Source organism: Eulemur rufifrons, chromosome 2 (assembly GCF_041146395.1).
Source record: "Eulemur rufifrons isolate Redbay chromosome 2, OSU_ERuf_1, whole genome shotgun sequence".
In the NCBI taxonomy this organism is placed as follows: Eukaryota; Metazoa; Chordata; class Mammalia; order Primates; family Lemuridae; genus Eulemur; species Eulemur rufifrons.
Window position 1 is genome coordinate 45021447 of NC_090984.1, and position 11122 is coordinate 45032568.

At 45.0% G+C, this 11122-nt stretch overlaps 1 protein-coding gene across 1 annotated transcript in view; it reads right to left on the reverse strand.

Annotated features, from left to right (window-relative positions):
• The window catches only part of SEMA6D (semaphorin 6D), a 52068-nt gene extending 42159 nt beyond the window's left edge, over positions 1-9909 (reverse strand). The window contains exon 1 of the mRNA XM_069460390.1: positions 9524-9909. The gene's annotated coding sequence lies outside the window, so the exon portion shown is untranslated. The remainder of the gene's footprint in view (positions 1-9523) is intronic.
• Between the last annotated feature and the right edge of the window lie 1213 nt (positions 9910-11122).

Here is an 11122-nt window from a genome sequence, read left to right on the forward strand (position 1 = left end):
GTAAATAAAACACTTCAGTGCTTGGCACAGATTAAGCACTTAATACATGTTTGCTGTCATTATGCATATGATATCACACAGAGTATGAATTTATATATTGCTGATTATAATGAACAGTGATACCCAAAATTATATTTCATCGTATCATAACAATACCTTCCATTTGAGCAGCACCTATTTGGTTTTCACCAAGTACTTTCATCCATATTGTCTTATCTGATGCCATTATAATTGTTCAGGGACAGCAGGACACCCACGGATGGGGAAACTGAGCCTCTAAGCACAGAGTGAAGCAGAGAGTGCTTTTCCTAGGTCACTCTGAGGCTCAGCCAAAAGACTGGCTGGAGTGCAGGGTATCTGCTTGCTAATACAGTATGCTCCCAGCCTCATTGTGCAGCTTATAGAAATACATACATACAGTACGCAGAATCTTAATATGAAATAAAAATGATAGAGCCAAACAATGATGGGGTTGTTCATGGCAACCCGAATCATTTCCCATATGATCTCAGCCAGCGGAGCTTTCTGCCAGGCCCCCACCCCGCTCTTCCAAGCACAGCCCGAGCACTCTCTCTAATGCATCTAGTCAATTGTGCAAAGCACAAGGGAAAAAATTCCATCCTGACCGCAGCAGGCAATCACCTTATGCCCTGAAGCATGAAGTTTGATTACCCTTATCTCAGTTTATCATTAAATCAAAAACTGTTGCTATGAATACTGGCCCAGGACTCCATTTATGAAATGATATAGGCCAGTCAGCAGAAATAAGTGAGTGCCCTTTTTCTTTCATAATTTCTGTGCACTATGAAGATCTTTTGAAAACTGGAAAAAAAAAGCCTCTTTAGCTTTGAGCAGATTTTATTACTTTCTGCACTCTTTCATGAGCTAGCTGGCTCATAATCATTCTCTCTCTGCTGTAGGCAAGAGGTCTTAGATCCACCACCTAGTGGCCTGCCAGCATTAGCCTTGAAGTCTAGCACCTTGCTTGGATGGGAATCTGCATTTTAACATGATGCCAGGCAATCTGCAGGCACACTGACATAGCCACTCTGATTACACTAGAGCACCGCCAGCTCTCAAAGTGTGGGGAAGCGATAATGGGCTCAAGTTACCTGGGTGTTTCTTAAAAATGCAGACACCTGGCCTGCATTCCAGACCCAGAAAAACAGACCTAATGTTGTCAGGGCTCTGGGAATCTGCATTTTAACCCTAAGTGATTCTGATGAATTTTAAAATTTGAAGACCACCAGTAGAGATCATCATGTGGGTGATGGCAGGGATGGTCTTGGAATGTGCCTAAATTTCATGGCACTATTCAGGCTTTTATCAGTCCAGGGGCCACCAGCAGAGAGTACATGCTAATTATATCTACATTTCGTCCACCAACACAACCAACAGTGGAAGCTAGATTTTTGATATCAAGATTCTGAAATGGCTGACATCTGGGTTAGGGATCTTCAACTAGGCATCAAGGTCTGGGGAAAATCTCCAGGACACTGGATGCCTCCTGCTCAATTCCCCTTTCCAGTAGGACTGAATCTGTGACAAGTGTAGTGGGTGGGAGTGGAGAGTAGCTATTGTGGAACTGGCTTCAAGGTGTATATATATCAGTCAAAGAGATATCATAAAATCACATGTGAAAAGATAGCATAAGGGCTCAAAGCACAGGCTCTGGAGCCAGACTGCATTTATTTTTATTTAACAGGCACTGATATATTTATAGCAATCACTACTTGCCAAGCACTAATATAAGTGCTGTTCAAATATTAATTCATCTGGGTCTCACAACAACCCCAAGAGGTGGGTACTACCATCATCATCCACCTTTTATAAGGTGAAAATGAGACTCAGAGAGGTTAAGTACTTTGCTCAAGATCACAAAGCTTATCAGTCATGCCGCCAGGATTCGCACCCTCAACAGGCTGGCTCCAGGAGTTCGTTTTCTTAACCACACTAACTCTCATTGGATCCAAGTTCCTGCTTCCACTACTCACCAGTTGTTTTTGACCCTGGGAAAATGACTCAATCTCCCATGCCTCAGTTTCTTCCTCTGTAAAATGAGTATGTGATTTAATAATAGTACTCATCTCAAAGAATGTTGATCAAATGATTTAATATACATGTTCTTGAAAGAGTATCAGGCACATACATGTTAGCTCTTAGTTAGCTATTATTAGCCCTATCCTCTCAGGGGTAGTGTGAGGATTAAATTAGATAACATATTTAAAGAGCTAGGCGCAGTGCCACGGCACACGGTAAGCACACAGTAAGTGCTAGCTGTTATTATTAGTCTCGTTGAGCCAGCCCAGTTCATTTTAGATCCTGTCTGGAGGCAACTGTGCTCCATGCAGGGGGAGGCAGCCTGCCCTTCACTTCAACAAGCGGCTGGGTGGGAGCCAGGCCAATTACTAGACTGAACAGGTTCTCTGCTTTATGTCACCAGAATATTCCTGAAAAGTTCCCAGTACTGAATCTGTATACACTTAATCCTTCTTCCCTATTGAACTATTTTACAATTTCAGATTGATCTTTCGTTGGCAGTGATTCTTCAGACTTAAGATTCTTCTCTAAGACCGTCTGTCATGTAACTATTAACTTGTAAAAGACTTAAATACACCATGGAAAATTGAACCACTGGAGCAATTCCTGGCAAAACAATTGATTTGATCATTCCCTAATGTAACTGTTTTCATTTTATTTTTCCTTTACTATGTGTTCTAATAAGAATAATTATACCACACAGAACTTCCGGTCTTTCCTCCCATGAAGCTTATTAGCATCACTATTAAACTTAACTGTGGGCTGCTTATAATTTATGTCAACCAAGGGGTTGATGTTGGCTTGGGAATCCCCGTGTCCAGACAGTCTAGTGGAGGGTGGGAGGCGGTTGGGGAAGACCGAAGACATGGGGAACTGCTGCTGGCAGGTGAGTTTATCCTGAAAGCTCAGACCCAGAAAGGGGTGCGAATTTCCCTGGGGGACCTTAAAAATGGAGTTTTCCAAAAGAAATATTAAAAATGTTCCAAGTCGTCTTCCCTCTCTCTATTAGGAAAAGGCTGTCAGCGCTCCAGCCCCATTCCTTGCACAGTTTACCAGCCATGACAGGCTCTATCTGCAATGTAATAAAAAGTTAAACTCAATTAGCACATTTATTAAAACATTTGCTGTTTATCTACTACGTGTCACTCCCTCAGCTAACCTACGCTGGTGAGCAGGAATTAAAGCCGCAAATGGCCTTCAGTCTAAGCAGCACCTGGAGTGAACTCATATTGTCAAGGTTTCAGTATGTTTCTATCCTCTCTTCCACTTCCTGTCTTCATATCCCCTTTTCTCCCCTCCAAAACCCACCATACACATACACAATTTATTCTTCACCATAGAGGCTTTTAAAGTTTGAAAAGAAGACAAAGCTGATGAAGCAACAACTTTCTAGTTTGGTTTTGCTAAACAACCCCAGGAGGGCAGCCCTGTGCTGAGGAATTGGAGGCAAACCACGTTATCCCTTGCAATGTTCACGTGTACCACTGAACCAGTTGGCAGCTGATGTGTGGGTTTTAGTTCTGATCACGGAGCAATCTACTGAATTGCCGCAAGATTGATCCCATTCATTCTGATGGCTTAAGCTGCGGGGCCATCTGCTGAATGGCTAAGTACAGTAGACCAGAGACGCTCAATAAATAGTGTGGATTGCATGGCAAACTGCCTCTTCACACCTGAAACGCAAGTCTGTCATAGGTAAAGACTCAAACGTGGACAACTGATCTAGAGTCCACCCCCACCCAACCCACCCCAGGGCCTTTGCCTAAGCTGTTCTCTATGCCTGGAATGGCCTCCCTCTCAACACCTCCCCCGTCATCCCTCACTGTCCACCTGTCCAAATCCCACCTAGTTAGTTCAAGGACCAGCTCAAATATCAGTGGCTCCATAAAGCCTTCCCTGACCACCCTAGCCAGAAATAACCTCTCACTCTTCTCAATTTCCATAAGTCTGGCACTTAAAACACACACAATTCCAGCTATTTGTTCACCTCGTCTTTCCTACATCACTCAGTAAGATCCTTGAGCTCTGAGACCGTGTCACGTTCCTCTTTGAACCCTCTCCGCCTCGGCACCTATTCGTACAGAGTAGACACAGGGTAAAAGTTGGCTGAATGAACAAATGTCCTGGCCAGCAATGGCAAGAACAACTGCAACATTCTTTATTCCTTCTTCTGCCTCCCCTTCTCTTTCTGTAGCTTTTAAAAATATCTTCATTTGATCCACCAATTACCCAGGGGAGGTCTGAGCACTTACTGATAAATGGAGACAATTTTGCAGACCAAAAAAAGCTTCCAAAGACCCTTATAATAACAAGCCAGACGCAGGCCAATGTAGTGGGGAATCTAAGTCCCTGGTTTGCTGACAGCCTACTCCTGGGGAACGCAAGTGTTATTTTCTCAAAGAGCTTCGTCTGCTCTGGTTCTTATGTGCCAGTTCCTCAGCAAAGTAGAAACTCCTGACGTTATTTTTAAGTATAGACTCCAATAATAGGCTAAGTAATTGCACATCATCCTGAGGCCTTATTATACATGTACCAACATATCGGGCTTTTAAAACCTATATTTCCTCTCTGTAAATATATGTTGAAAACCGTAAATTTCAGAATTATGTGTAGTGGTAATGTGTATTTCTTTCTTTCTTTTTTTTTTCTCTCATAGGAATCCTGAATAAAGAGCAACAACAATAGAAAATGCTGATTCCTGGGTGACAGTTTCTCAACAATGTGTCTGATTACTCATATAGGTTAAAAGATTCTCCCGCAATCATAACTAAGAAAGATGTATAGTACAGTGAAATACATAGTCAAACTCCAGTAATACACTTTCCATCCTGGTGCAACTAATGCCTCAACAGCTGCAGCTCTTGCTGTCTTTGCTGATGGGGCCCATAAATACTCCTGGGAAATGGGACAAAGATACGTAATGGATCTTCACCTGCCAAGATCAGGGAAATGAATGTCAATCACACCCAGACGCAGAAGCGCTTTTTGGTGGAGAGTGATGAATATTGTCATTTGTTCTATGCCACTTTAGTCTTGGACAGAAAAGCCTAACATGGATAAAAATGGTGGAAGATGATACTGTTCTAGGACACTCACAGAGAAGAGCGTGTAAAAATTATTTGGCCAATAGGAATACAAAATGAAGGTAAGGTATGACAATATGATTTAATTTAGAAAAACTTGTGATTTAAGAGCATACCCATACTGGACATATCATTTCAATCAGTATAAAAATTCCTCCCCCCAAACATGACTCTTTTATTTAAAAACAAATGTTAGAAATATCAGAGAGTCAGAAAATTGCAGGATAATGGATGTTTCTCGAAGCAATACAGTGCAGTGATGAAAAAGTGGCCTGAGTTCAAAGGCTGACCCTACCTCCTTCCCATCCAGTAACCTTAGGAAAATGACTTAACTTCTCAGTACCTCAGCTTCTTCTTAGGTAAAACAGTGATAATAACAGAATACACCTCAGGCAGTTGCTTGGGGGTTACATGATACATTCAATATAAAGATCTTAATATGGTGTCTAGACTTCAGTAAGCCAACTAACATTAAGTCGTAGGTCTTGTGGTTGCTGCTGTTTGCTCCTCTTGTTCCTCCATCATCATCACTATCATCTTCCTCCTCCTCCCAACTGTTTCGTGGCTGATTTCATTAGTAAATGTTAGGGAGAGGAGAGAGCATACATGCTAACTCACACCAAAACATGAGGCAGTTTTCCCTTTGCACCTCAAACTCCAAAAGTAGTTTTTCCAATTATAAAAGTTTAAACATGCCAACAAAAAAGCCTGGCAACATAACCTAACAAATGAATCCACCTAATTTGTTATTCTTGCTTTAACAAGCAATGGCTCCTGTAACAGATAGCTTCTTGAGTAAGAACAAAAGCAAACAAAAAATATTATAGCATTGGGTACTATTAGACATGGGCCCCATGTTTAGGCACTTCACATGTTCTTTGCAAAAAGGGATGCAGCAATAACATGCTCAGTTCACCAAGGAACTAGACAGGTCTTTTTCTGTCTTCAGTCATTTGGGATCGCAGACTCAAGGCTACTGCATTCCTTTTTGCCTCTTCTCAAACAGACTAAATTCTGAAGGTGCAGGCTGAGTGGAGTCTGATGGCTCCTTCCAATTCTGTAAATCTGGTGGTTTAATCTTATCAAGGCTCAAGAGTCACACCTGTGGTCGTGTAAGGTTGGGACAAGCCCCCTCTTCAGTGGAGCACACCACTGCAAGCTGGCAGGACCTTTCGGCAGGCGTGCCCCCAGAACTGAATGAGGGGCCTGGGACAAGTTGCCAAACAATGAAAACTTCCCGTTCTGGGTGTTAACTTTAGTTACCACAGCCAGACAATGCTGCTAGTGGTGTGGAAGAAAAAATTGCTGTAGCCAGCTGTGCTGTTCACAGTCGGATGGATTCCGTGTAGCTCCAAATGGTGATGGAGCCAGCAGCCTGTTGTAGCCAAGGACAGGATGATGGATGATCTACATACTGTGTCCAAGTAGAGAGAATGGCAGAAGTTCACTTCAGGGTTGTTAAAATGCTAATTTGAGTGAGTTAACAAAAGCTTAATAGGAAAGAAAAGTTTGAGAAATAAGTATACCTCATGTGATATCAGTGTGGACCACTGATTTGATAGCCCTTGGTTACATAAATGGTTGTTTTTCAAAGTAAGAAGGTTTAGGAGTTTTCCTGTAGGGAGAAATGGAAGAGGCTTCAATTATTAGCTGAACTGCCACTGTCATCACTGTCTGAGGAGGACACAGCCCAACAATAGCCACCTCAACTGAAAAGTGTTGTGGTATGCTTAATAAAGGTATGCGATTTTCATTCTCTCCATGTGTCGTGAGAATAAATAAAAACACACCTTTTTCCCCAATGGAAGTTGGCAGCTGTTCACAAAGTAAATGGCAACAATGGCTTTGGTAGATTTTAACACTAAGTCTTCATTCACATGAGCCACAGAAAGTGAGATCTCCTATTCTAAGGACAGATTTAATGTGTGAATTACACTAACAATACACTGAATCATTCATTAGTGTTAAAGGCAGGTAGGCTGGACCACTGTAAATATTTGGTGTGGACAATCTTGCTTTAAAATCTCTTGGATAAAATAATATGCTTAAAAAGAAAATATTTGCACGTTTTGTCCAAAGATCCATTCGTTTTGACATCCTTTATTTCTTTTTATTCTTACTCAAGTTGAACATATAGAAGCATGTCTGGTCCACCTGGTACTGGAACACTGGCTAGCATATCTCTTTGAAAATGACAGGTACTCAATAAATACTGATTGGTTGACATACCACAGCTGCCATTTGCTTCCTCTAGAAATGAATCTAGAATGTGCAGGCTTAAAGTCTATTAACTGAAATAAAAGATAATATTTTATCCTGCCATATGCTAACAAAGGAGTTCACCTCCTATGGTTGCACTAATAATGGTTAGGCATTTATCCAGGCTCTTAACTCTGCATAAAACACATCAGAAGGGTGAAAAATTACCCTATTTCAGATGCATTTTTCACTCTTTGTATCTTAGTGAAACTCACATGCAAGAACAATGACTAAGCTAATTACCAGGGTTTATTAGGATGGAGCAGTAAGAAGTGAAGAACTTCTGCAGTTTCAATAAGTCTTTAGCAATCATGGTCATCTTTGTGAAACAAGTCTGTCATTCCTATTTACTTGCCTGTGGCCTTTGAAATGATAGAACCACCACTTATGATGCAGGGGCCCACTTACCCCCATCACAGGTACTGGGCAGAGCCTGCTTGTGCAGCAAGCCAGTGAACTGAAGTCCTCTGGATTTCTAAGTTGCCTTCACCCTAAGGACTAATAGGTTTACATCACAGCCATCTTTCAAATCCATCAAGCCATCAAACCAGAGAAGACATGGCCAGATGGTGCTATTAGAGGGGAAGAAGAGAAGGAGAAGAAGAAGAAGGAGAAGGAGAAGAAGAAGAAGAGGAGGAGGAGGAGGAGGGCAGAATGCCCACAATCTAAATCAAACTCAAGTTAACCAGCTGCTGGTGATGAAGAAGTCACAATATTTCTGGCAGACTCTCCTGCATCACAGAAATGTGCTTCAGAGAAAGGTTATCTATAAGCATCTTTAGTAGAAATGAGACCAGGTAGTATACTCTGCAGGATCCAGTAAGAAATCGCAGCTCATTGTTAATCTGACTAAATGTGCCAATGGAAGAAAATGGTCTGCTCAACAACACGTTTTGGAAACCTTAGGGTTATCTATTTAACTGTCTTTCTGGGAGCACATTCTAGAGACCTAAACCAAAGCACATACACTAAACTATAAAAAACAAAACTCAGCTATGGCTGAGCTATGGTTTGTTTATTTTAAGATGTTTAGGTTCATGGTAATATAGATCCAAATCTCAGAGCTTATCTGGCAATTTCTACATATCTAAGCCAGAATAAATGTTTGTGTAATATCTGCCAGCTTGACAGAAAATGCCTGTCACTCACTACATTAAACATAACTACACACAACTTAATTTCCTGAGTTAGACACCTAAGAGAGTGAGGGGATTTATTTTTTAACAGCATGAATAAACCAGCATCAAAACCTATTGTTTTGAAGCACTAAAAGGATAGTAAAATCCTCCCCCCGAGCGATCTGAGATGAAATTTCTCAATAGTCCCAGAAACCTTGAAAAATTTCTTCAAACAAGTATTTCTCCTATTCCGAGGGATATGGATCAAACCAGTTTAGAAAAGTGTTAAACCTTTCCCTAGGACTTCAGCCTTGAAATAAACAAAAGAATCCACATTATTGCCCCAAACATCAAGTAGCGGGGAAGGGCAACCTTAAAAAGCACCCATACTTTTTACTGCAGACTTAAAATTCTTAGCAGCCAGAAGTTTTGGGGGGAAATTGCCCTAATCATTTCTCTCTCCCCCCTAAAATAATAGAAAACACTGTGGTTATTTTTAAGGGAAAGCAGCCCTCATTGTAGTGAACGTAAGGTCCAATTACTGTTTACGAAGTCTACAGCTCTATAATAACGATGTGCTGTCCCTTCTGTGTGAAAATCACACAGCTGGGAGCAGCGAGGGGTTGGGATGGATGCTCAGATGGGGTTGGGACGCTGAAACACGGGTTACTGACTGGTCACCTCAGAACACAAAGTACTGCCCTGAGTTCTTCCAACGCTGTAATTCATACCGGCACTTCAATTCCCCGCTAGCTCCATGACATTTCGCTTTTTACAAGTTCAGGATTTAAACAATCACCTGACAGCAATGGTCCCACGAGTCGATTGAGCAGAAATTTTTCAAACCCAGTTCTCATCCACACCTCCAAGTCCTTTATGACCTTTCATTTCAATCCAAGAATTACACACGACAGAGGAAGCTTTAAGCCCTTGCAAATTACCCAAGGCGGGCTTCTGTATCAGTTTCTGCAGACCGGGGACAAACATCACGGCTGTCAAGACGGGAAATGAAAGTTTCCCTACCTTCCTCCTCACCATGCCCCTGCCAGCGGCTGCCAGCTCCCTCCCGGCTGCAGGATGCCTCTCGCCGCCGGAGAAGGGGCTCATGCAAAACTGACTCTTCCTTATTTGTTTCCATCCATAATTGATGGGGAGATGAGAACGTAACACATCTCAGCGCCGAGCTCTTGCCGCCTGGCGGAGACCCTGTCCAAGACGCTTCCGTAAAGCATTTCCAGCCGGAGAACAAAGCCCGGAAAGTTGCCGGGGAGAGTGGCCGGGAGGAGAAACCGGGCGCCGGGTGGGAGGTGGGGTGGGAGGTGGGGTGGGCGGTGGGCAGCTCCGGGCTCCGCAGCCCGCCCGCGGCGCGCTCAGCCAGCAGAGGGAGAAGGAGGGTGAGAAGTGGCCGCCCTCGGGTCAGGAGCTGGTGCTGGAGCCCGGGGGGCGCGGGCGGGGGAGGCGGCTAAGTCACCCGAGCCCCCGCCCCTCACCGGCAGGCGCTACACCTGGGTCGTGCAACCGGGGGCGCACTGACAAGGTAGCCAGCACCCGCGGGGGGCTGCTCTGGCTTTGGTGGCGGCGCTGCGCCTCTTCTCCCGAGCGCAGGCGAATGCTCACCCGCCCGCTCCCAGCCGGGCCCAGCACTGCCCGACCCGGCTGTCCTCGCGTCCGCTCCGGGGCTGGCGGGCGGGAGGCGGCGGCCGAGCCCGCAGCCGGCTCCTTCGGTCGTGCCTCGGCTCTCTCCCGCTGGCTGGAGCCGCCGTGCGTGCACCGAAGCAGCCCCGGTTCCCCCAGACAATGTGCGGGGGACCGCCGAGCTGGCCCTGCCTCGTAAGAAACTTTTACTTGCTCCCCACCTCCAATTTTTTTCGGGGGGGGGGCGGTTACACGGTGGAGGAGGGCCTCCAAGTCCATGTGCCCCTCCCCCTAAGCCGCCAGCCTTGGCAGTTTTGACGGGTCCGCCAAACCTCTCCAGCCCTTTGCGCGTCCTTTGCACGGCAGGCGGAAAGAGCTGCTTGGAAAAGAAATCAACTCTACAGTGACACTACACACACACAGACACACACACACACACACACGCACACACACACCCCGATACAGGCTCTCGGGATCTGGGTCCGACCCCCACTGGGCGCACAGAGCATTAGCAAATTTTTAAAAGACGGTCTTACCTCATGAGGGGTGGTTGGTAAAAAAAAAAGCTTGTCACGCACAAGGAAAAAAGAAAATAAAGACAAAATTTAAAAAAATAGGTATTCCTCTGTCTCCTTAGGTCTTGGTTTCCTCTACATAATCCCGAAACTGGCCACCACTAGCCCTTGCAGCAGCGGCGGCGGCGGCGGCGGCAGCGGGACAGAGCAGAAGCAAAACAAACCGCTGCACGGCAAATGGTGTAATTCGATCCATCTCCAAGTCAATCCATCAGGCGAGCCGGAGCCTGGCTCCCTCCACGCACTCAGCAGCTCCCGGCGCGGGTCCCACCCCCGGGCGCGGACGGCAGGGCGCGCTCACCCTCGCCGGTGCGCGGTGGCCAGCGCCGCCTGGAGGCCCCCACCCTGGCGCCGCAGCCCCGCTGACCCCGCGGTGGCCTCCGCGTCCCTCCTCGCCGGCGCTCTGCTTTGC